General features: G+C 39.3%; 1 non-coding gene across 1 annotated transcript; it reads right to left on the reverse strand.

The window, feature by feature from the left end:
• Positions 1-5,287: 5,287 nt before the first annotated feature.
• Positions 5,288-5,394, reverse strand: LOC116482664 (U6 spliceosomal RNA). Its single transcript, XR_004251943.1, has one exon. It is a non-coding gene; the product is annotated as a U6 spliceosomal RNA (small nuclear RNA).
• Between the last annotated feature and the right edge of the window lie 22,075 nt (positions 5,395-27,469).

Consider the following 27,469-nt stretch of genomic DNA (forward strand, 5'->3'; position numbering starts at 1 on the left):
CTACACTGGCAGCTGATTAGATGGTGCCCACCCACATTGAGGATGAGTCTGCCTCTCCGAGTCCACTGACTCAAATGTCAATCTCCTTTGGCAACACCCTCACAGACAGACTCAGGAACAATAGTTTACATCCTTCAATCCAATCAAATTCACACTCAATATTAACCATCACAGTATTATTCTAGAATTTTTATAGCTTTGCAATTTACATTTAGGTCTATGATTCATTTTGAGGTAATCTTTGTGAAAGGATGAAGTTTTAGTCTAGGACCATATTTTAATTAATTAATTAATTAATTATTTAATTTATTTTTGCGATAGAGTTTCGCTTTTGTTGCCCAGGCTGGAGTGCAGTGGCATGATCTTGGCTCACTGCAACCTCTGCCTCCTGAGTTCAAGCGATTCTCCTGCCTCAGCCTCTCAAGTAGCTGGGATTACAGGCATGTGCCACCACACCCAGCTAATTTCATATTTTAAGTGGAGACAGGGTTTCACCATGTTGCTCAGGCTGGTCTCGAACTCCTGACCTCAAGAGAACCACCCGCCTCAGCCTTCCAAAGTGCTGGGATTACAGGCATGAGCCACCACCACGCTTGGCCATTGTGTAGGTTCATATTTTAGCATATGAATATCCAACTGTCCCAACACTATTTGTTAAAACAAACAAACAACAACAAAAAAACACTCTTCTTCTCCTTTGGATTGCCTGTGTGCCTTTGTCAAAAGTCAATTGATTATGAGGGTCTCTTTCTGGTCTCTCCATTCTGTTCCATTGATCTATGTCTATTTTTTTCAACAATATCACACTGTCTGGATTGTTCTATCTTCATGTTAAGTTTTAGATTTGCTAGTATGAGTCCTCCGATTTTGCTTTTCTTCTTCAGTATTGTGTTGGCTATTTTAGGTCCTTTGTGTTTTTAGAGGAATGTTAGAATATGTTGTTGATATCTACAAGATGGCTCCCTGGGATTTTGATTGATATTTCATTGAGTCTGTAGGTCCAGTAAGGAAGAATCTATATTTTAGCAATACTGAGCCTATTAACCCACGAATAGTGACTATCTTTCCCTTTAGTTAGATCTTGATTTCTTTCATCAGCGTTTGTAGTTTTATGCATAGAGATCCTGTAAACATATGTAAGTACTTCATTTTTGTGTGCTATTGTAAATACTATTATTTTTTAATATTTTAAGTTCCAATAGTTAATATTTTATTTATAGGAAAGCACCTGTATCCTGTGACCTTGTTATATTTGCCTATTAGTTCCAGGAACTTTATTGTAAATGCTTAGAAAATTTCTACATAGAAAATCATGTCCTCTTTTTAATTTAGTGGTTAGTATGGGGAGAAAAAGAAAATCATGTCATCTGTAAATAAAAATATCTTTCTTTGTATACTATTTTTTTCTTACTACATTAGTCAGGGCTAATGTTGGATTCATAGTTTGTGAATATTTTCTCTCATTCTCGAAGGTTGTCTGTTTACTCTGTTGATAGTTTCTTTCACTGATCAGAAGCTCTTTAGTTTAATTAGTTGCCACTTTCAACTTTTATTTTTGTTGCAATTCCTTTTGGGGATTCAGACATAAATTATTTGCCAAAGACAGTGTCCAGAATGGTATTTGTAGGTTTTCTTCTAGGGTTTTCATGTCATAGGGCTTGTATTTAACTATTTAATCCATCTTGAGTTGATTTTTGTATATAGTGAAAGGAAGGTGTTCAGTTTTGATCTTTTGCATACAGCTAGCCAGTGAGCCCAGCACTATGTAATAAATCGGGAATCCTTTCCCTATTGCTTGTTATTGTTGACTTTGATGAAGATCAGATGATTATGATTACAGATGATTAGGTGTGTAGCTTTATTCCTGGGTTCTTTATCCAGTTCCATTGGTCTGTGTATCACTTTGTGTACCTGTACTATGTTGTTTTGGTTACCATAGCCTTGTAAAATAACTTGAAGTATGACCATGTGATGCCTCCAGCTTTGTTCTTATTGTTAAGGATTACTTTGGTTATTTGGGCACTTTTCTGGTTCCATGTAAATTTTAGAATACTTTTTGATATAGTTTGGCTCTGTGTCCCCACCCAAATATCATCTTGTAGCTCCCATAATTCCCATGTGTTGTGGGAGGGACCTTTTGGGACATGACTGAATTATGGGGGCGGGTCTTTCCTGCCCTGTTGTCATGATAGTGAATGGGTCTCACGAGATCTGTTGGTTTTTAAAACAGAAGTTGCCCTGTACAAGCTCTCTTTGCCTGCTGCCATCCACCTAAGATGTGACTTGCTTCTCCTTGCCTTCTACCATGATTGTGAGGTCTCCCCAACCATGTGGAACTGTAAGTCCAATAAAACTTTCTTTTGTAAGTTGCCCAGTCTTGGGTATTTCTTTATCAGCAACGGGAAAATGGACTAATACCCTTTTTTTCTATTTCTGTAAAAATGATGTTGATAGTTTGATAGGAATGGTGTTGAATCTGTAGATTGCTTTGAGACATATGGCCACGTTAAAGATACTAACTCATCTGAACCGTGAGCATCGAATGTTTTCCATTTGTTTGTGTCATCTGTGATTTCTTTCAGCAGTGTTTTGTAGTTACCCTTGTAGATATCTTTTACCTTCTTGGTTAGATGTATTCCAAGGCATTTTGTTTATGTGTGGCTATTGTAAATAGGATTGAATTTTTTGTTTGTTTGTTTTTGTTTTTTTTTTTTTTGAGACAGAGTCTTGCTCTGTTGCCCAGGCTGGAGTGCAGTGGCACGATCTCGGCTCACTGCAAGCTCCGCCTCCCGGGTTCACGCCATTCTCCTGCCTCAGCCTCCTGAGTAGCTGGGACTACAGGTGCCCACCACCATGCCCGGCTAATTTTTTGTATTTTTAGTGGAGACGGAGTTTCACCATGTTAGCCAGGATGGTCTCAATCTCCTGACCTCGTGATTCGCCGGCCTTGGCCTCCCGAAGTGCTGGTATTACAGGCGTGAGCCACCGTGCCCAGCCAGGATTGAACTGTTGAATTGGCTTTCAATTTGAATGTAATTGGTGTACAGAAATACCACTGGTTTTTGTATATTTATTTTGTATCCTTAAACTTTACTGAAGTTGCTTATCAGCTCTGGGAGCCTTTTGGGAGACTCCTTAGGGTTTTCTAGGTATAGAATCATATTACCAACAAAGAGAGATAGTTTGGCTTCCTCTTTTCCTATTTGGATACCTTTTATTTACTTCTCTTGCCTGCTTGCTCTAGCCAGGACTTCCAGTACTATGTTGAATAGGAGTGGTGAGAATGGGCATCCTTATCTTGTTCCAGTTCTCAATGGTAATGCTTCCAGCTTTTGCCCATTTAATATGATGTTGGTTGTGGGTTTGCCATAGACGGCAGTTATTATTTTGAGGTATGTCCCCTCTGATGTCTAGTTTATTGAGAGTTTTTATCATGGAAGGATACTAGTTTTATGGAAAACTCTTTCTGTGTCTTCTGAGATGATCACATTGTTTTATTTTTAATTCTGTTTATGTAGTGAATCACATTTATTGATTTGCACACATTGAACAAGCCCTGTATCCTGCAAATAAAGTCAATTTGATCTTGGTCAATTAACTTTTTGCTGTGCTGCTGGATTGATTTTGCTACTATTTTGTTGAGGATTTTTGAATCTATCTCCATCAAGGATATTGGGCTGTAGTTTTCTTTTGTTGTTGTTGTTGTTGTTGTGTCTTTGCCAGATTTTGATATCAGAGTGATGCTGGCTTCATAGAATGATTTAGGGAGGAGTCCCTCCTCCTCAATTTTTTGGAATAGTTTCAGTAGGAATGGTATTAACTCTTCGTTCTATGTCTAGTAAAATTGAGCTGTGAATCCATCTGGTCCAGGGCTTTTCTTTGTTGGTGTGTTTTGAATTACTGGTTAAATTTCAGAACTCATTATTGATATGTCCAAGGTTTCAGTTTCTTTGTGATTCACTCTTAGGAAGTTATGTGTTTCCAGGAATTTATCCATTTTCCATAGGTTCTCTAGTTTGTGTACACAGAGGTGTTTATAATAGTTGCAGATGACTTTTTGTATTTCTGTGGAATCTGGTGTAATGTTACCTTTGTTGTTTCTGATTGTGCTTATTTGGATCTTCTCTATTTTTTTCTTCTTTGTTAATCTTGCTGCTGGTCTATTGATCTTGTTTATCCTTTCGAAGAACAAGCTTTTGGTTTTGTTGATCCTTTGTATGGATTTTTGGGTCTTGATTTCATTCAGTTCTGCTCTGATTAGTTATTTCTTTTTTTTCTAGTAGCTTTGGGGTTAGTTTGTTCCTTTTTGTAGTTCCTCTAGGTGCGATGTTAAGATTATTAATTTTAGATCTTTCTAACTTTTTGATTTAGGCATTTAGCACTATAAACTTTTCTTCTTAACACTGCTTTGGCTGCATCTCAGAGATTTTGCTATGTTGTGTTTTGTTTTCATTTATGTCAAAGAATGTTTAAATTTTGGCCTTAATTTCCCTGTTTACTTCAAAAGTCATTCAGGAGCAAGTTATTTAATTTCCATGTAATTGTGTAGTTTTGAGTGATATTTTTATTTCACTATGACATGAAAGTATCATTGGTATGATTTCAATTTTTTAAAAAGTTATTCAGACTTGTTTTATGGCTGTGCATATGGTCAATATTAGAATATGTTCCAAGTGCAGATGAGAATAATGTATATTCTGTGCTTGATGGGTGGAGTGTTCTATAAATGTTTATTAGGTCCAATTGGTTGTGTCAAATTTAAGTCGAGAATTTCTTTGTTAGTTTCTGCCTCAATAATCTGTCTAATGTTGGCGGTGGGGTGTTGAAGTCTCCCACTATTATTGTATGGCCACCTAGGCCTTTTTTTTTTAAGGCCTAGAATTACTTGTTTTATGAACAAGTACTCAAGACTTTTTTGATTTGCCTGCCTTTAAGGCTGTGGCCTTCATAAAATGTTTCTTACTCTCTTCTGGTAAAATAGACTTCTCCTCTATGACTGATTCTGATTCCCCTCACTGACTGCAACACTGACTTTCTTCGATGTTGGGTGCATATATATTTATGATAGTTAAGTCATCTTGTTGCATTGAACCTTTTATTATATAGTGCCTTTCTTTGTCCTTTTTTACTGTTGTTAGTTTACAAAAATTACCTGACATAATAATACTGACTCCTGCTCCTTTTTGCTGTTTGTGTGATTGATGTTTACTTTGATTCTATGAATGTTGTTATGTTTAAAATGGATCTCTGGAAGACAGAAGATGTCTTTTTTTTTTTATCCAACTTGAAAATTATGGAATGCTTCACACATTTGCTTGACATCCTTGTGCAGGCGCCATGCTACCCTTTTGTGTATCCTTCCAATTTTATTATATATCCTGCTGAAGCAAGCACCAATTGTAAAGTTTCCATTTAATTATCTTCTAGTTCACTGATCCTTTCCTCAGCTATGTCAAAAGTCTATCAAAGAGATATTTAAAAATTTTCCGTTAAGGTGTTTGGTATTTCTAGCATTTCCTTTTTTTTTAAGTTTTTATCTCTGCTTACATTACCATCCGTTCTTGAATGTTGTCTATCTACTTTTTTCATTAGGGACATCAACATATTAACCATAGCTGTCTTAAATTCTCTGTCTGATAATTCCAACATCTTTGTCATATCACAGTCTGGGTCTGATTATTGAATTGTTTCTGTAGTCTGTGTTTTTCATTGTGTTTAGGCATGGACTTTTTGCAGTTAAAGCTGAACATACTATATCAGCCAATAGGAACTGAGGTAACTAGGATTTTAAATGTGAGGATTTGTGTTAATCTGGCCAGGAGTTGTGACTTGTTTAATATTTGTTGAAGTTGTAAGTACCAAAGGCTTCAAAAAAATGTAGTGGCCTTGTTTTTGTCTCCTCTTTTATTTTAAGGGATTTCCTGTGTTCTACCACTTACAACTAGTTTGTATCTTGCAGCTGTTTCAGCTGTAGTTTATTATTTTGGGGCTGCCTTGATGTGATCATAAGATATGAAGAAGAGGGTAACATTCTAAAATATTCTGAGTAAATCTCAGGCTTTTTTTGATTTGCCAGCACTTAAGGCTGTGGCCTTCATAAAATGTTTCTTACTCTCTTCTGGTAAAATAGGTTTCTCCTCTATGCCTGATTTCGATTCTTCTCACTGGCTGCAACACTCTGAATTTCTTTCCTTGAATCCCACATTGACTATGGTTTTTGTTTTCTTTTGTTTTTCCTTTAGGTGAAACAGAAGGTGTGGAGTATAGGTTTCTCTGGTTATGTTTCACAACGGTTGCATTCCTCTTCCCAGACAGAGCTGAGTGTGGGTCTTTCTGAGATACTCAGTTTGAGAACCTTCTGGAGTTCTTGAAGGGAAATATTTGGGTTTGCTTCAAGTCTTATTTCTGCCTCTAATTTCAAGGAAGTTTGCCTGGTAAATGAGCAAAAATGATATACTAAAGTCTTTCTTCATACATCAACTCTAATAGGCAAATAAGACCCCTTTATCCTTGCTTTTTCCAATTCACTCTATATGCAATACATAATCTGCAATGGCCCTGGGACCTAAATGTGAAAGCTACAACAATTAACCTTCTAGAAGAAATGAAAAAGTAGATTATGTCTATGACTTTGGGGAACAAAAATATTTATTAAATAATATTGTAAAGCAGCAATTATTTTTAAAAGATTGATAATTTGGACTTTGTTAAAATTAAGAACTTTTATCCCACAAAGGATTGTAGGCAGAACTTCAAATCAATTAAAAAAAGGCAGGCAATCATATTTAAAATGGCCAAAAGGCTTAATCAGAAACTTCAAAATGATAATGTTAAAGTGGCCAACAAACATATGAAAAAGTTCTCAATGCTATTACTCATCATGAAAAGGTAAAATTAGACTGTGAAATATTGATATATACTAACCTGAATCACTAAACTTGAAGGAATTGACAATGTCAATTATGAAGGAAATTGGACTTTCATATACTGCTAGTGGGAATGAAAGTGGTATAACTGCTTTGGGAAAATGTTTGGTAGTATCTAGTAAACATAGATATACCATATGACTCAACAAATTCTATCCTGAGAATATACCAAGAGAAACAAATACTTATGCTCACCAAAATATACTTAACAGCGATGTTAGAACATCATTCATAATAGCTAAAAGTTAGAAATTATTCTGCTGTGTATCAGAAGTACAAGGGGACAATACATGGTGCTGTAGTCACACAGTGGAATACTACACAGCAATGAAAATGAAAAACAAAACTACAAATGTATGTAATAGTGTGGATTAATTTCACAGACATAAAGTGGATTGACAAGTGCCACATACTGTATAATTGCATTCATGGAAAGCTCAACATTCAAAACAAATCTATGGTGATAAAGTTAGAATAATGGTTGACTCTAGAAGGCCAGTGGCCTAGACACTGAGGAACCATCCCAAGCATTGAGAATACTCTATTGAGGTGACTGATTGCATGGGTGTACACTTGAATAAACCTTATCAAGCTGTACATTTAAGATTTGTATATCTACCAGATAAAATTTATATTTTCATTTAAAAGAGACATTAACATTTGAGATTGGGGCTCTTAGGTTTTCAGGCCCATCTCTGTTTGTGGAAACCAAGCAGGTGGAGAACAGCTTGTGTATCACTATGTGGGAAGAGGCAATCAGTAGTTTCTCTGTGTCCAGGAGTCCGTGTGAAGGGCTGTCCTCTAATCTTGCTGTACTAAGGCGACTTCTTTTCACCCATCTCCTGCAAATCAGTTGAGAGTGGCAGTGCTAGTTTGCTTGTCAGTTTTCACTTGCACTCCCTCTCTCTGAGCTCGTGGGTGTTAATGTGACATGTGTGAAATGTCACCAAAGAAACGATCATAAACATGACTTCCCACAAATGGTATCCTCCTGCCAGAAAAACAAATGTAACTGTGGGGTGGTATAATTTGGTATGGGCTGTGGGGTTTCTAATATGCAATAGAATAAATCCCAGTTATTTTGTGAACTATGAGTCAGAATGAATGAGTACTTACTGTAATTTAATAAGTGGTACTTTAAAATTTGATGGGGTAAGGAGGAAAATTTGACTGAAGGGAGAAACAAAATGGGAACCATTTCTCATTTTCATCTTCTGATGCCCCATTCTGAATGTGACACCCAGGACATGTTTTATGAGACCACCGGATATATACCCAAAAGTTTGCAAGGAGTGTGTCTTAGAAAAGAAAGTTTTGCCTGCTGTGGAGATGTGGCAGTGCTGGACTGGAAAATGTTGAGGAACATGAATTTTCTTCATGTGCTGGGAGGCTTTGTTGGCACTGCATCCTCCTCTTAGATGCATAGAGGGCATGAGAGTAAGATTGGAGTAGAAGCAGAAATATGATGGCTTTTGGCACAGAACAGACAGGGATGCCGGCAATGCTTTCTCTTCTTGCATGTCTTTTCTCCTCATAAGCTGTCACTGTGGATATAGACCAAGCTATCTTCCCTGTAAATAGCCCTGATCCACACACTGCCCTGTCCCATAGGTGAGCCATAGTGTAGTATTCATAAATAGAAATCAAGTGACTGAGCAAACTCAAATAATATGTGATAGAGACCGGAAGTGAAAGGAGATGGGAGTTTGATAAATGGGCATGTATTACATTGGAGGAGCTGCAACTGAAGAAGAGAAGGCTTCATCCCCAAATGGGAAGGATGCCCATGCCATCCACATTCTTCACTGAACATGGCTGAGTCCCAGATGGTTTCTCTGTGTATGAGGCCCGACTTCAGAGGGAGAGAATCAATGTGAGCTCTCTAATGTGATAGAATGCTCTAATTGGATTAAGCACATTCTGAGTAAAGGCTGGTGGCATCAGACCTACTGAGGTACCAACTGTGTTTCTGAGAGTTAAGATGAAGAGGGCTGGTGGAGGGAGGGTGTGGTGTGGAGGATGCCAGGAGAGATGGGCATGTGGTATGGATCAGAGACGTCTCTCTGGGCCACAGCTGTGCCTCCCTTTGACCTGTACAAGGTAGGAAGAGGAGGGATGAGTGCTGCCTGTTCATTTTTCTCCTTTTCTTTTTGAGCTCACATTTGTAATGGGATGTTTCTCCTCATAGACTGACTCCTAAGTGTGACTGCAGATTAATCTACTCCATCAACTTTCACATATTCATCCACACACAAAACATAAAGCTTAGATATAGGATAAAAGAACCCACCTTGATCATCTATGAAACACAATGTGGGCCATGAGGCAACTGCACTTTCATAAAGGTTGCTTCAAGGCCTGTGTGGATAACATTTCAGGAGGACTGACTGGAGGCAGCCCTTCTGGGAGAACTAAAGCTCATCTATAAAATCTGTGCTCTGTTTCCTGGCCCCCTTCCTGACCCTGCTTGCTACTACCCACACATTTGTGCTAAGCAGGAACAGAGTTGAAGGGCTGAGGGTCGGGTGTGTGTGGCTCATCCTAGTGGAAGGCGGGATGTTTGAAATTGGATCCACAATATTCCAAACTGGGAAAATGCCCATTTTTCACAGGATCAGGAGATGCTCTGGCAGCCTGGACACCTGCTTCCTGACCTATATGGTTTGCAGGCCAGTCGTGCCTGAGGAAGTCCAACTATCCACCGTCAAGTAGGAATCTTGCTCCAGCTCCTTATTCCTACTGCGAATTCATAGCATCACCTCCTGGCAATGGGGGAGGGGGAAGAAGTGCTAACTGCTGGCTACAAAGTCAGGCCAGTACAGAGTGACTGTGAAATTGGTGAATCGGTGTCCTTAGATATAATAATTCTTTTCAGGGAAACTGCAGAGTCATGATTCTGAACATGTTCAATGGGAAATTTGTTTGTGTAAAAGACAGAAAGGCACATCGGTTTTGTCCTTTCTGGGAGGCATCCTCTTGACACTGGTCCATTCTTCCTGGTGCACTGGAGAGATTTCTTCCTGCCTTTGCAGTTTTATGAGGGTGGGGGGTGGAGGGGTGAAAAAGAGGTGACTTTCCATGCTGGGGTCTTCCCGGGGATGCCCCTCTTTGTTTTACTAAGTCTACGTTGACTCACAGAAGGAGAAAAGAGGGAATTGTTCCTACCCGCACAACGTGTGGGTAGTAGCAAGCAGGGTGAGGAAGGGGGCTTGTTTTAGATTTAAATAAAAGTTGTGGTGGTGATACAGAGAGTTCCTGTATGCCCTACACCCAGTTTTCCCCATTACTAACATCTTGCATTAGTGGCATATTTATCACAACTAAGGGACCAATACTGACATGACTGTTAACTAAAGTCCATGCTTTATTGCTATTCCTTTAGTTTTTACCTAGTACCCTAATGTCCTTTTTCTGCTTCAGGATCCCATCCAGGATACCACATTATATCTATTTGCCATGCTTCCTTAGACGACTCCTGGTTGTCACAGGGACTCCAGTTTTGATGACCTTGATAGTTTTGGGGAGTCCTGGTCAGATATTTTGTAGACTGCCCCTCTACTGGAAATTTATTTATTTATTTATTTATTTATTTATTTATTTATTTATTTTTGAGATAGAGTCTTGCTCTGTCACCCATGCTGGAGTTCAGTAGCTCGATCTTGGCTCACTGCAACCCCTTCCTCCCTGGTTCAAATGATTCTCCTGCCTCAGCCTCCCAAGTAGCTGGAATAACAGGTGTACACCACCACACCCCTGATGACTTTTGTATTTTTAGTAGAGACATGTTTCACCATGTTGGCCAGGCTGGTCTCGAACCCCTGACCTCAAGTGATCTGCCTGCCTCAGCCTCCCAAAGTGCTGGGATTACAGGTGTGAGCCACCACCACTGGGAATCTATTGGAAATTAACTGCTGTTTTTCTCATGATTAGACTGGAGTTTTTGGGTTAGCAAGGGAAGACCACAGAGGTCAAGCACTGTTTTCATAATATGGTATCAGGAGTGCATGCTGTCATCATGACTGATCACTGTTGATGTTGACTTAAATCACACGGAAGAGGTAGTGTTTTCCAGGTTTCTCCATGGTAAAAGCTCTTTTTCCCCTTTCCATACTGTAGTTATTGACAAACAGTCACTGTGTGCAGTCCTGATGGCGGAGTATCTGCATATATTATTTGGAATTCTGCAAGCAGGCCTCTTTTTAATCCTCTGAACCTTAGAATTTTGAATGCTCAAAAGCGGTGGGCTGAGTGCAAGGTAAGAAAAATCAAGATGTTTAATTGGACATCTCTTGTATAACCTGGTAGCCAGTCTTAGATTTGTTGAAAGTGTGATCTTTTTTTCTTCCTAAGGTAAGGACCAGGTGGTGCTCTGGGAGGGTGTTTAGAGAACAGAGGTGGAATGGGCTTCTTTCCAGATCCCACGCATGAACTGTGGGCAGTGGCTTGGTTACCCCAAGTTCCTGAATGTTTCCCTTGCAACATGGAACAGGACAAGGAATATTATGAAAGGGAAGATAGATATATGTTTGGTTTCTGGGGGAAAGGGACATCAGAAGTAGCCATGAGGGGCCCGGTGGCAGTGGCTCACACCCGTAATCCCAGCACTTTGGGAGGCCGAGGCTGGCGGATCACCTGAGGTCAGGAGTTCAAGACCAGCCTGGACAATATGGTGAAACCCGGTCTCTACTAAAAATGCAGAAATTAGCTGGGTGTGGTGGCAAGTGCCTGTAACCCCAGCTACTCAGGAGGCTGAGGCAGGAGAATCACTTGAACCCAGGAGGTGGAGGTTGCGCTGAACCAAGATCGTACAATTGCACTCAAGCCTGGGCAACAGAGCAAGACTCTGTCAAAAAAAAAAAAAAAAAAGAGGAGCCATGACAGTGCAGTACAAGGTGCTGGACCCTAACAAGATAAGGAAAGTGTCCAAGGACAGGGCCCAGCACTGGGATTGAGGAGGGCTGTGTGGAAGCCCATTCTCCAAGAGTGAAGTTCTTGTTTTCATTATCCTTCACACATGTGCTGACTTAATGCTTCTACGATGTGTGACCACTCTCCCATAGTGGCTGCTGTCCTCTCCCTGTACCTCCCCACCTCGCTCAGACTCCACACCCCACTGGCCCCCAACAGCTGCATTCTGTCCTCACAGCTTTCTGGCTCTAATACCCCATGTAGGGCCTCCATGCTCATGGGGAAGAATCACACAGAATTTCCCACTACCCAATGCTTCCACTTGTGTGATCTGGACAGAGAGAGGTCGGGGGTCTGAAACTTGGGCTATATGACAAAATGAGGTGTTAATGTTTAAAATCTGAGAAAAGGCCTGTTTTTCTCAGATTTTTGTTCTTGAAAACAAAGCTCATGATTCCCTGAATAAATTGAACTTATGGCAGACATATTAGTCAACTTTAATAAGTTGTACTGCAGTATCAAAGACCCCCCAAAATTACATTGATTTGCAATCACCAATACCTATTTCTTCTTCATGTATAAAATAACAATGGTTGACTACTGCTTTGTTTCATGTATCTTCTGGGATCTAGGTGGCAAACACATCACATTCTTACAGCAGAAGGAAAGTAATCACACGTGTTTGGATGCATATCTTCAAGTATCTACGTGGTCGTGGCAACCATCACTTCAGCTCACATTCTCAAAGGCAGTTGTAGGCCCAAGCAGAATGTCTGTGAGACATAGAGTATATCGTTTTTACAGGGAAGGGTGAGGGAACAATGAAAAACAACAATGGAATGAACAATTCATCCTGAGGCAGAATTCCTCTCTAGCTGTGAACTTGTGTAATTGAACAAGTTATACAAAATACAACGGTCATGGTATAGGATAGTCACTCCCATTTCACAAAGGAGTAACAGGAAAGAAGGAAGGGATGAATGGGTCCCCATCAAGTCCAAAATCTAGCAAGGTAAGCTCCATGAAATCTTAAGGCTCCAGAATTTAACTGTTTGAGGTCTTCATCAATTTTGGAAAATCCTCAGGTATTATTTCCTCAGATACTGCTTTGGTCCCATTTCTCTCTCTCTCTTCTATTTTGCAGATTCTAATTCCAAATATGTTCAAATCTTTACTGTTTCCTAAATGTCTCAAATATAGATTTTCAATAATTTGTCTCTGTAATTACTTGAATATATTAGCTGTTGGTCTTTCTATGTATTATTCACTCTATTATTCACTCATACGAAGTTCTTAATTTTAGCTACTGAATTTTTATTTTTATAATTTGAGTATTTTATGCATTAGTCACCTTCAGAAACTTTTCATATTTTCATCTTTTTATAATCGTTTTTATAAAAAAAGATTTTGTGTTTTTAAGCAAACAAAACAAAAAAGACAAAGCAAAAAGGTTTTGTCTTTTTAAGCAAAGATGTTATTTAAAATTAGAAATGGGAGTATCCACTTACCAACTTCCTCAGTACCTGTAGAAAAATTAGCTTGCCCGTTAGAAATAATAAGATGTACAGTAAAGTGTCAATTTAAGGTGTCAATCATTTAAAAAAAACATTAACCTAAAACACAGCTATCAATAATATTCAAGATAATTTTATGAGAAAATGACATTAAATTTCACTTTCATAAAAATACCAGTGAATGGTATTTGAAACCACTCACAGTACAAACCTGGTTACAAATATTGCTTCATTTCCCTTAAGTATGCAGAATCCACTCCCTCCTCTAAGTGCAACCCCCACTGTGTCATCTAATCACACCGTCAGACTTCAAGTCTTGGATCTCATAAGGCACTTTAACTTTACTGTATAGGTTCTTTGTTATCTAGAGATTTGAAAGATATGTTGGCTGCTCTACACACAATCACACAATCCACATGTAATATTGGGGCAGGGTAATCTCGATAAATACTCGCATTCAGAAAGGGGAAGGAAGGCAGCACTCAGCCATCAGTGCTTAACAAAAATTCTGAAATCTGTTCGGACAAACATTGTGAGGACCCCCAGCTAGTTTGTAGACAACCTTATTTCAACCATCCCAGTGTCTGCTGCCTTGGAGCAGGTCTCTAGTTGGTCATACTCTGAGATTCTTGGCTCCACACCCTGGGAAGTCCATCCTTCCCCATCCATTTTGTTGGCCACATGAGAATTGGGCATGAAAGAATATTCTCTTTTTGGGAAAAGAACAGAATATTGTTGGCTCAAAGGTAATTTTACTTCTCAAACAGCTACAGGCTGTTTTGGCAGTACAACTCTCTCAAAGCCTAATTAGTTTTTATTCTGCAAAATTCCAGTGTGCCGACAGTTATATCCACAATTGTTTTCACGACCTGTTCTACCTTAGCTTGAAGTAAGATGAAATAAATTGAGGTAGCAGACTTCCAAGAAAGAGTCACACCCTTTGGCTTTTTTGTTCTCTGAGACATTCCGTATAAAAAATGTTGACTTGATTTCCCTTCATTCAATTCGGAGGTCATAACAAAGGGCATGAGGCCAAGTCCATGATTTGGTCTTTACTGTAACACTGAGTTTTGATCCTTGTTCCTCAATTTCAGCTTGCATCATTTGGAGGGAACAGTCAATTCCATCTTTTGACCTTGCTGTCAAATACACAATTTATTATCTGAAATTATCTTGTTCTTGTAATACCTTTTCTAAAGTAACCAACAGCAGCTAAAACATGCCAGTTGCCTTCAGTCTCCCAAACTCTTTGGCTAAATTCATAAGCTCATTCCAACTTATCAATACACATGTTGTAGCAAAATGCCTTATCAATAAAAACACGAATAACTCTTATTTTCCAGGAGTTAATAAGAGCTTTGCAACTGCCTGTCTTCTGGACTGGAGATAAATGTTTTAGCTTTTCATTCTGGTGACACCTTATAACTGGTACTGATGTCTTCATTCATTCGTTTTCACTAGGTTATTGCTATGGTAAGAAATGACCCCCAAAATTCAGATACTCATAATTAATTAATTTCTTGTTTATATACGTTAGCTGTGGGTCTGGTGGGGTCAATTGCTGTTTTTTTGCATGTCTTTTGGGTTCTGGGATCCAGGTTGAAAGACGTGCCATTCTTATGACAGCAGGAACAGAAGCAATCACAGAAGTACATGATGGCTCTTAGGCTTATGCTTGGTTGTGGCATTCATAATTTCTTCTCAAATTCCATTACCTAAAGCATAGCACATGCCTATGCATTGGATGGGATAAGAAAATCTTCCTATAAGAAAGTGGGAGTCAATAACTGGTACCAATAATGCAATCTACTGTCACATGAGAAGGAGACGAGGAAGTGTCCCGATCTTGAGATATCATCATAGAGCCTTCATGAGTTATTTGTGTAGTAAATATAATTTTTGTACCTGTGTTCTCCACTTGTTTTTTTTTTCCTAGAGCTAAGTAGTAGATACAAGGCTAGAGATACATGGAAAAAAGGAGGAAGCATCTCCTTGCCTTTTTCTCTCCTTGCTAGAACCAATGTATCCAAATAGACCCTTTTCTATCCTGTTGCTAGGGAGACAGAACAAAACATGGCTCAACATTTACTCACTGTTAACCACCTGTTTCCCTGCTGACATGCACTGTAGTCACTGGGCTTTGAAATGGATTAAGGCGATCCCTGATGAAGGTGCCTGTAGTTGTATAAGAATACTCAGATAATCAGCTATTTTAAACAATTCATAAAATGTGAAATTAAAGAAGCAAGTGAATGGATGAGATAAATAAATAAGCATCTTCTCATGAACAAAAGGGCTGGGCCTTACAAAAAGCATTTCTGGCCACATAGTGTAAGCTGTGTCCTGTGAGTCTCTATCCTCATCCTCTGTGCTCATTCCTAGAACCATTTTCTGGCTTCAGAATGGGCACAGCTGCTGAGGACATGCTATGTGATTCACACTGTTACAAGCCAGAACATGTAAAACAGGGGCTAAGGTTTTTTAAAGTGGTTCTTTAGTAAAAGCAGTATTCAGGTCTTATTGTCCATATTTGGGTACTGACTACAAAGTTTAGGAGCCAGCACATGGGAGGATGCAGGTGGGTAAGCAGGGAAAGCCTATGTCTCTGATGGGGAATGCACAGTTTTTTGCTTGCAGTAAGAACATTCTTTCTGTCTACAGTCAGTCTTGACTCTCTCCAGAAAGATAGCTGGGATTGTCTCCAGGACAGTGTTAGCTGGTTATTTTCTCTGAGTCTGAAAAGTTATTTTAACCAGGCAATTTGGAGAAAACTTTATATAGCTTGAATTGACCCATTTATTTCTAATTTTTCTGAACGCTAGAAAAACTGTATAAGCACATTGCTTTTGGCATTCATCCATATACCACAGTGTATTTCTCAGTGATACTGGTCTCAAATACCGTGCACTGGTATTGTTATGGAACTGAAATTTAATGTCATTTTCCCATAAAATTATTTTGAATATTATTGATAGTTGTGCTTTAGGTTAATGTTTTTTAAATGATTGACACCTTAAATTGACACTTTACTGTACATATTATTTCTAACTGGAAAGCTAATTTCTCTACAGGTACTGAGGAACTTGGTAAGCTGACACTCCCATTTTTAATTTTAAATAACAACTTTGCTTAAAAAGGCAAAACGATTATAAAAGGAGATGAAAATATGAAAAGTTTCTGAAGGTGAGTAACGCATAAAATGCTCAAATTATAAAAATAAAAATACAGTAGCTAAAATTAAGAACTTCATATGAGTGAATAATAGAGTGAATAATACATAGAAAGATCAACAGCTAATATATTAAGGTAATTGCAGAGATCAATTATTGAAAATCTATATTTGAGACATTTAGGAAACAGTAAAGATTTGAACATATTTGGAATTAGAATCTGCAAGGTAGAAGAAAGAGAGAGAAATGGGACCAAAGCAGTATCTGAGGAATAATGCCTGAGGATTTTCCAAAATTGATGAAGACCTCAAACAGTTAAATTCTGGAGCCTTAAGATTTCATGGAGCTTACCTTGCTAGATTTTGGACTTGATGGGGACCCATTCATCCCTTCCTTCTTTGCTGTTACTCCTTTGTAAAACGGCAGACTATCGTATACCTGTATGACCACTGTGTTTTGTATAACTTGTTTGATTACGCAGGTTCACTGCTGGAGAGGAATTCTGCCTCAGGGTGAATTATATCTCATGTCTTGCCTATATCCGATTTAGATATTTAGATGAGATTTTAGACTTTAAAGTTAATACTGGAATGCATTAAGCCTTTCAGAGCTGTTGGGATGAAATGAATGTATTTTTCATGTGAGAAGGATATGAATTTTGGGGCAGGTCACGGGCAGAAGACATTAGACTAACTATATCTACCTCAAAATTTGTATGTTGAAAACCTAATCCCAGTAAGATGGTATTTGGAAATGGGACCTCTGGGAGATAATTAGACCATGGGGGTGGAGCCCTCATGAATGGCGTTAGAACCCTTATAAGAGGCCAGAGAGCTAACTAGTGAGTGAGAACTTTTGCAACCTAGAAAATGGCTCTTAGCAGAACCAACCATGCTGGTACCCTGATCTTAGATTTCCCAGCCTCCAGAACTGTGAAAAAATATTTCTATTGTTTAGAAGTCACCTACTCCATAATACATTGTTACAGAAACACAAACTGACTAATGCAGACTTCTTCAGTAAGAATAATCCCCAAGAGAAACACTGGAAATGTAGGAAGGCATGAAAGACAAAAGACTACATATGTAGGTAAACATTAATGGATATTGGTGTACAAGACAATGATACTAAGATCTAGTAGGATTCACAATATGAGTAGAATTAAAACGTAAAACAACAATAATGCAAAAGGCAGAAGAGTGGAGTTGAAGTATTCCATGTTTTTATCATTATTGGGAAGATGATAAAAGTAGCTATTCAAATTAGGCTTTATTAAGTTAAAAGAGCATATTGTAATCCATTGTATAGCCAATAAGAACAATAAAATAAAAGAATATTAAATAGAAATTTTAGAGTAAAAAATAAATGATTAAAATATTTGATTAATTTTAAAGTGGTTAAGACATAAGAGAAGAAATAAATCAAGTGAAACTCAGATATAACACTAATTACATTAAATGGACTACTTACTGAAGAAAAGCCCCACAAAGATTGAAAGACAATTTTATGTTTCCACCTGATGATGTACAGAACTCACATCAGTCCCACGCTGGAAATAAGAAAGAGACTTACTTCACATTCATAACTTTTTTGGAACGCATTGGCATTCTAAGTTTGCAAAGGAAACTAGCCAAAGATCTAAGGAAAAACAGTGCCTAAAGAAAGATACTAGATGTAAACATGCTGATCTACAGTAAATGTAACCAGATGTCAGTAAAAATAATCCAGTTAGAATCCTGATACATGTGTACAGCCATTTATAATAGTATTAAAAAATCAAATACCTAGTAATAATTCATACTCAAATGTGCAAGACCTCTCAATGGAACCTTAAAATTTTATTTATATAAAAAGATAAATAAGCGGAAATAAATACCATGGTCATGAATTGGAAGAATCAATATCATAAATATATCAATTCACCTTTAATTGACTACACATCCAGTACAATCCTAGTCAAACTTCTGGCATTACATTTCAGAAATTCACAAGTTGATTCTAGAATTTATACAGAAATATAAAGGCTGAAGAAAAACCAAAGCAATTTGAAGAAAAAGCACAAAGCTGGATAGCTTATACTACCAGATATCAAGGCTTGATTCAATACTGTATACAGTGCAGTAGTGGTACAAGATCATTGAACAGAGTACAGGCAAAGGTCTACACATATATGGCCGCCTGCATTATGACACAAGTGTCCTGTAAAACAGAGGGGAAATAATTGTCTTTTCAACAATGTGCCTGAATCAATATGGAAAAATATCTCATATGCTCACTATATACAATACAAAATAACTTACTACTGAAGTCATTCAGATCTAAATATTAATGATAAAGCAAAAAAGCTTTTGCAAAATACAGCATAAGAATAACTTCATGATTTCTTAAACAGGACGCTTGACGCGTATTCCATTCCTTGAGGGGATCACCAGCTTTAGTATCAGGAACAAAATATGAGAAAAAAGGCCCTCACCTCATTTCCACAAACAGTCCCAGTTTCAGACATCCTGGCTTCTCTCTGTCTAAATTACACAAGATTTATTCATCAACCAATATGTCAAAATCACCAAAGTTAAAGATGCCATAATGAGGAATTTTGGTGACAAAACTCCATTCCCCTTTTTGAGTTCCGGTCTGTGAATCTGCAAATGAGCGTCATTTTTCCATTCATGCTTCTTACTACAAACACCTGGAAAGAGCCAAAGTGCCCAGATTTTTGTATACAATGGAATACTACTCAGCAAAAAAAAAGAGAACGAACTACTGATATATACAACAATATGAAAAAGCTTCAAAAACATTCTGAGTAGTAATCTAACACAAAATAGTACATACAATTAAATTACATTTATATGAGTTTCGAGTACAGGCAAAACTAATCTATTGTTAGGAAAAATCAGAAGAGTGGTTGCTGTGAATTAAATGGGAAGAGTATGAGAGTATTTTCTGAGTTGTTGGGAATTTTTCATATTTTGAAGGGTTTTAAGTTCCACGGTTGCATCCATGTGTCAAAACTCATCACTTAATGGTTGCACATTTCATGATAGGTGAAAGTTATCTTAAAAGTAAACAAATATTATGATCTCATTAATGATGTATGTAAGGGTGATGTGTATGCCTATCTCCAATTTTCTTCAAAATGTATCAAAGAATAGGATGAGTTGAATGGAGGGATGGATATGGGGATAAATACTTGGTGGAAAACGTATAATAAAATGTCAACTGTGGAATCTAGGTGGTAGCTACACAATTCTTTAAACTTCATTTGAAATTTTCATTACTAAATGGGAAAAAGAAAGGGGTTTAAACAAATTACATATTTAGGGTCAAGTGTTATATGCAATTAAATTTTTGATATTTGCTCTTTGGACTTTCACAACACACAACGTGGATTTTTTTTAAAAAAATCTTATCTTACTTTAGCTGAATATATATTCGGTACTGCCATGGAATAAAATTGGAAAACCTTATTTGGTAATAAAGTCAAAACGATAATAAAGAAGGACAACTTATTTGTTAATGCTTTTCTATTAGAAGTATTTTTTTGTGAAAGATACTTTGAGGCAAAAATGATAGTACCTTTAATAAATATTGGGGCCAAAATATGTAATATTTTAATACAGGAAATGCAATTGAGGATATGCTTATAGTTTTTCATCTCTTATTTGGCTCATTTGTTTGTGTCTTTAGAGTAAATATGAGAGTCAAGTAACTACAAGCAGCAGTGTAGGATGTTGGGTGGAGAGGAAGCCAGTAGGTGCAAGGGGTCTCACTGGGAACAGAAAAACATTCACAGCTCAGCACAGCATTCTCCACTGCCTCTGTGACTCCTGTTTAGCACATTACCTGATGGAGTTCTGGAGGTGAAGTTATTATGGAACCATGAATAAGAAGCTGAAAGTGATCCACGTCAGCTTCATTTCCAGATATCTTCATCTCCATCTCTTCCTGCCCACACCCTTCTCTTTCTGAGCATGCTCTTTGTGACCAAAGTTGTTCTTGGGAGCTGGGAATTAGAGCTCACTTTGGGGTTGTTGAGTGATGGAAATATCAATCACACTCTAATGATACATGATTTAAGGTACTACATGTAAGCTTCCTGTAGCTTCTCTTGATTATTAGCGAGATTTTACAGAAAAATCAGGACCTTCAAAATATGCAGTTGCCCTCATATTTGCAGACCTGTAAAAACTCTTTCCTTTTTTTTTTTTTTGAGACGGAGTCTCGCTCTGTCGCCCAGGCTGGAGTGCAGTGGCGCAATCTGGGCTCACTGCAAGCTCCGCCTCCCGGGTTCACGCCGTTCTCCTGCCTCAGCCTCTCCGAGTAGCTGGGACTACAGGCGCCCGCCAACATGCCCGGCTAATTTTTTGTATTTTTTAGTAGAGACGGGGTTTCACTGTGGTCTCGATCTCCTGACCTCGTGATCCGCCCGCCTCGGCCTCCCAAAGTGCTGGGATTACAAGCGTGAGCCACCACGCCCGGCTTTCTTTCCTTTTTGAATGGCATCTTCTGGTCTTTAGCATTCTGTGTTTAGCATCTACTGGGCCTGAAAACATTAACCTACAATATCAGACCTCCTACCTGTCTTGTATCTGGGCAATGCTGAGATTTTGGAAAGATGTGTGAGCATTAACAGTACTTTCTAGGTGCCAACACTTCCATGGCACTTCTGAGCTGCAAGGTGGCTGTTCTGAGGATTTTGTACAATTAACTCATTTAAACATCGTTAGAACCTTGTGATATCAGTAATATTATGTTCCTGCTGCAGATGAGACAGTGGCACAGAGGGGTTAAATGATTTACGTAAAGTCACTCTCCTGAGAAGCAGAATCAGGATTTGCACCGGCGCGTCAATGAGGCAGACTCTGTGTTCCTATTGGCCATGTTCTGCAGTTTCTCATAGAATCTAAAGTCACAATGAGGATGAGGCTTGGCAAGGGGTTAAGCAAGATGTAGAATAAAATGACAAGAACAGCTGCCCGTGATCTATTTAAGACAAGGAATGGAAAATCCTGTGAAAGTTGACCAGGGGCGAAGTAAGAGCTCAGAGAGCCAGAGGGGCTTCTGTTGACCAAATGGCCAGAATAGCGGCACCTAAGGAATGGCCTTCCTGATCTCAGAAACCTGAGCCAGGCGCTCACCAGTTGCTCTCCTCACCCCAGGCCAAGGAGCCAGAGGGGAAGCCGTGGCTGCCTGATGTGATTGGGTTAGAGCCGCAGTTGGAAACTAGATATCTGGGGAGATGTAGTGTCCAGTGAAAATCTAAGCAGGTTGAGCCCTCAGGGGACAGAGGTAGCGATGTCTAACCAGGAGAGGCCACATGCTGGGACAAGGCAGGTGGCAGCCCATGCTGCCAGGAGAGATCATCCATCAAAGATTCTTCCTCAATCCATCAGCTTCGTCATTTCAGCCCATGCTTTTCTCACATATCACTGTACAGGAGTGGAGAGGAAGGTTGTTTGTCTATTTTTCTCCCCACCTAGGTTGGCCCTTCTCTCCCCATGCACACCCAAAGCTCATGATTACTGGGGAGCTTTCTACTGTGCATATGCTTGTTGAGGTTAATATACCTATCCGTAGCTCTCTCGACATACATCTCCTTGGTCCAGGACTTCGGGTAGGGATGTGCAGACATTAAGTATAAAGAGAGCAAAATCTCTGATATTCCAGGATGTGAGCTGTGACCTGGAGAAGCAGTTTCAGGGGGGCAGCCTAAAGGGCTGATACTTGCACTTCAGGACAACCAAGTAAAGAAAACAGGATTGCCTAATAAATCCCAGCTCATGCCCTGTGTTCTCTGTTAGGAGCATTCCCGCCTCCTGGCCTTCAAGTCTCACAAACCATGGGGACTGACCAGCACGCATGGGATGGCGAGGACATGCTGTGGAACGTTAAAGGGTTCAACACTTCCTGTCTACACACATTTGGGATTGGCATCCCTAATTTTTCACATTTTTTTTTTTCCTGAGAGTAATAGGGGTGATCAGGAAACTCCTCTGGGCTTAATATGGGCCAGCAGGTTTTCCTGGAGCCTCTGCTCTGTACTCTATGTGTCCTGTAGTGGGTCTTCATTGTAGCTATGCTGTTTCCACAGCTCTCAGCAGATGTGGGGAGAAGGGCAGGGGGCTGGAAAAGCTGGAGGACTTACCTGACTTTTCATCTCTTTTGGGGCAGCAATCATGTGTATTTTTGTTTGTTTTGTTTTGTTTGTTTGTTTTTTCCACAATGCAGACTCTCTTATTTGAATCCATGTAAGTTGCCCAATTCCAGTTACTTCTTAGCCTATCAATATGCAACCACAAAGATTTAGTTTTGAGGTGCCACTGTATCTGGTTAAGGTGTGAGGGGGAAATTAAACTCTGTTGGTCTCTGGTTTAAGATATGAAATAACCAAGTGGATGGAGTTTCATGAAGGGGTGCTAAGAGTTCTGTGGGCCTGGTGGAACCCTCATAAGACTTGAGTGAAGAGTGAAGATATGTTGTGTGTTCTGACTCCATCCATTGAGGAGACATGGAGGCAGCAACACCCCAGCTGCCCTGAGCACATACAGCACTAAGATCTTGGCTTCTAAATACTATCCTCCAATAAAAGGAGACAGTTGGGAAGCTGAGGCAGGAGACTTGCTTGAACCCAGGAGGTGGAAGTTGCAGTGAGCCGAGATCACACCATTGCACTCCAGCCTGGGCAACAGGAGCGAAATTTCGTCAAAAAAAAAAAAAAAAAAAAAAAAAAAAGAGACAGGCTTCTTAAATAAATGGCTAATTCTAGGGCTAGGGCAAGAAAAAAAAATACAAGGTGAGGCTAAAACATCTTGGACTGCCAGAAAGTAAGGAAGTTAAAAAAAAGATGGAGGCATGTTATAAGGACCCAGAAATAGACACAGAAGAGTTCCCAAGGGCCAAAAAAAAGCTGCATCAACTCGAGCAGCAAAATAATTAAGGCTAGTTTTGAGATAACACAAATAATAAAATAAAATAAATATCCATGAGTTCATAATGATATAAAATATGATTGCATACATAAATAAATGGGAGATAAGGAGCAAATATTTTTTATAGAAAAATTCAAAAATTAAATGTAGAGACTTCCCAATGCTCATGGACTTAGTCAATATGAACCCATGTAGAAAGGACTTTTCTCTGCTTCACAATGTCTGGGGCCTCAACTGGGAAGATATCACTGGCTGAGAGTGAGTCAAACAGTTGGGGGCTGCAATCTTCTAGAGTTCCCTTCTCTTATATGGCTGGTGCCCTTCCATTTGAATGTGGGCTTAGTAACTTCATTTTAGAAGCATGGTAAGAGAAAAATAGACACTCAACAGTGGAGAAACCTGGCAGACACAATCTTAACCAAGCGGTCAAGGTTAACATCACCAGTGACACGTCATGTGGATATCAGATAACCCCTAATTCCATGTGATGTGAAGCAAACTATACCTCTTGATAGTCTCTCAAATCCATCATCTTTGTTTAATAAAAGAATATCAGAAAGATCCAAATATAGGAACATTCTACAAAATACCTGACCAGTAATCTTCAGAAGTGTCAATGTCATGAAAAGCAAACAAAGACTGAGAAATCGTCAAAGATTCAAAGAGACAAAGGTAACTAAATTCAGCATGGTATACAGATTTGGCTACTGGAACAGAAAATAGGACATTAGTGGAAATCTCATGAAGTCTGAATAAAGACTCTAGTTTAAGATTTTGTACCAATTTTATTGTGTTGTTTTGGTAAATGTACCATGGTTAAGATGTTAACAGTAGGGGAAGATGGAAGAAGAGTATATAGGAACTCTCTTTACTAGGTTTACCATTTCTCTGTAAATCTAAAATTATTTCACATTAAAAATTTAAAAAGAGGTAATGGAATACTACTTAGCAATAAAAATGGAACAAACTTGATATATACATTATAGGTGAATCTAAAAAACATTACGCTGAGTAAAGAAACAAGACCAAAAAAATACATACTATGTTATTCTATGTACATAAGCTTCCAAAAAATGAATACCAATTTACAATGAACAGAAGTATGTAAGTGGTTGCCTGTTGGTGGGATTTCGGGTGGGATTACAAAGGGACACAAAAATTTAGGGGGCAGGTATTGAAACAACTGTTATTCTGTTTGTGGTGATGATTTCATGGGTGTATACACATGTGAATACTCATCAAATTGTACCATTTAAACATATGCAGTTTGTTAATTTTACCTGAATACAATATAGATAAATAGATTGATGGATGGGTAGATAGATAGATGAGTAGATAGATGATAGACACAGAGACACATGGAATTAGTGAGGGTTTTTTTTCTATTGCTATGTAATAACTACAGAGGGAGTGTTAAAAGTAGAAAAGTATTATTTTCCAACCCCAATATAATAACTGACTCAGGTTGGATCATTGGTTGAAGCTACGACCATCTGGTGAAAAGTCCTTTGGTATCAGAATATTCACATGGTCTCAAAACACCACTCTACAGATAACTTATCCATCCCAGAGGGGAAAATGGACCTGCACAATGAGGTGGTGACCAAATTCCCCAGCACTGATGGAATGGAAACCTAGCATTGCATGTTTCCTGATATGATGGAAAAATAGCCCAGCATAACCATACATGTTGAACCTGAATCTAATCCTGAAGAAATGATCCAAAATGTGGAACATCCTACAGGACTGTCCAGGCCTCTTGGAAAACAATGTCATTTTTGAAAAAGACCTCTGTGGGTTGGGCAGAGGTGAGGACGATCCCTATAGATTAAAAGACACTAAAGAGACACAACAGCCAAATAAAATGCATAAACCTTGCTTGGCTTCTGGATCCAAAAAATAAAATAAGCTCTAAAGGACATCTTGGGGCTGATAGAGAAAGTTTAAACATGGGCTGCATGTTAAATATTGAATTGCTATTAATGTTCTCAGATGTGATAGCATCATAGTTCTGTAGTAGGAAAGTAAATAAGTGAAGATAGATGATAGGTAGGTAGGTGGTGGATGGATGGATGGAGGGGCAAATAAACTGCTAATATGTCAAGCTTAACAATGGGTGAATTTAGGCGAAGATATTATAGAGGTCTACAATCCTTTCAACTTTTTTGCGGGTTTGAAACTTTTCATAATAAATAATTAGAGAGAAGGGGGACATAGCTTGAAAACAGCAGTGTTGTTCTCTTCTTGGCTGTGCAGCCTCTGCTCCATCCTTGCCTCCCTGTCCCGGTCACTGACCCCAAAGCCTCTTCCGGGCAGGCTCAGGATTGGTTGTTGTGAAGTGGCCACGTTGTCACCAGATTGTTTGAAATGGAGGCTTTATGCAGAGAGGTGGTGTATCCAGGCAAAGCGGGGAAGGCAGGGTGGAGGGAGGAAGGAGAATGAGGCAGTTGCCATGGAGTCCTAAAGGGCCCCCCTTTGCTGGAGCTTGACGCTTGTTTATATTCCCGAGAGGCTATGGAGGCGGGGAAGTGAGAGGAAGAAAAATGGGGGCTTAATTTGCTCTCACCGATTCCGGCCGCCCACGGGGCTTATTATCCTTGATTGCCTGTTTTCTGCTTTCTGTCACCATGGAAACCAGCAAAAAACGTGACTCTGCTCAGATTTACGCAGTTTGCTCGCTGAAGGCCTAGTCCCCACGTACCTGCTGGGCCTCTGCCGTGGGACGAGATCCCTGCGGAAGGTGTCTGTGCGAGGGCATGTGATTAACTAGGGGCTACCGGGAAGTGTGCAATGAGGCAGCGGTGGGGGTGGCAGGACGTCTTTAAGGGGTTGGAGAGAAAAGAGTTGCCATCAGCTTCCTTCCTCAGGCCAGGCTAGGAACACTTGGAAGTATTTTCAAGGCTGGGGCTGGGAGCAGCATGCCGTCCTTCCGAGGACAGTGTGTGCTGAGGCAGCCCACTCCAGGGCAGCACGTCCCGGAATTTCTAAGTGGAGGCCCTAGGTAGAAACATTTTGTGGCTCATAGCTACAGATTTGGTTCCTGAGAACAGGTCAAGGTGACCCCATGAGCTGGAGTGGGGAGTCTGTGCTGAGGAAGGGCTTCACCGAGAGCAGCACAGCTTAGCACGAGGGGGGCCTCTGAGCTTGTGCTGCTTCTCAAATGCTGAGGATAAAATTGGCGCCAGGCATCCTCAAAGGGTTTGACCAAGAGAGTGGGGAAAGGTAGACAGGGTACTTTGGAAGGCAGCCCACAATACTGAGAGGAATTTTCTGGGAGTCTCCTGGCATATGAGGATTATCACAGTGTCTCTGCCACTTTTGTAGTTCAAGGAGCACATGGGGGTTGCAGGTGTGGGAGAGCAGGAGAGAGACTCTTCTTTGTCGTCGTTTGGCCTGCCTATCTCTGTCAGTGGCCCCATGGTGTTGTATTCACCATTTGGTGGTGGCATCCACAACTGGACAGGCTTCTGTGATTTCTGAAACCTGGAGGGGCTCCTTGTTTAGACAGTGGTGACCCTAAGAGTCCATGGCTTAAGAAATAGAATGATCATACTATCTAAAACAATCTACACATTCAGTGCAATCCATATCAAAATTCCAATGTCATTTTTCACAAAAATAGACAAAATATCTAAAATTTGTATGGAACCACAAATGACCTCAAATACCCAAAGCAATGTTGAGCAAAAGAACAAGGCTGGAGACATCATACAACTGGATTTCAAAATATGTACAAAGCTTTAGTAATCAAAACAACATGGCACTGGCCAAAAAACAGAAACATCAACCAATGGAACAGAATAGAGAGCTTAGAAATGGACCCACACGCTTATTATGGTCAGTTGGTTTTTGACAAAGATATCAAGAAAGCACAATGGGAAAAGGAAAGTCTTTTTAATAAATGGTGTTGGGAAAGTGGATATACACATACAGAAGAATGAAATTAGACGCCTATCTCACAACATATACAAAATTTAATTAAAAATGGATTAGGCCGGGCACAGCGGCTCACACCTGTT

Source organism: Hylobates moloch, unplaced genomic scaffold (assembly GCF_009828535.3).
Source record: "Hylobates moloch isolate HMO894 unplaced genomic scaffold, HMol_V3 SCAFFOLD_14, whole genome shotgun sequence".
NCBI classification, from domain to species: Eukaryota; Metazoa; Chordata; class Mammalia; order Primates; family Hylobatidae; genus Hylobates; species Hylobates moloch.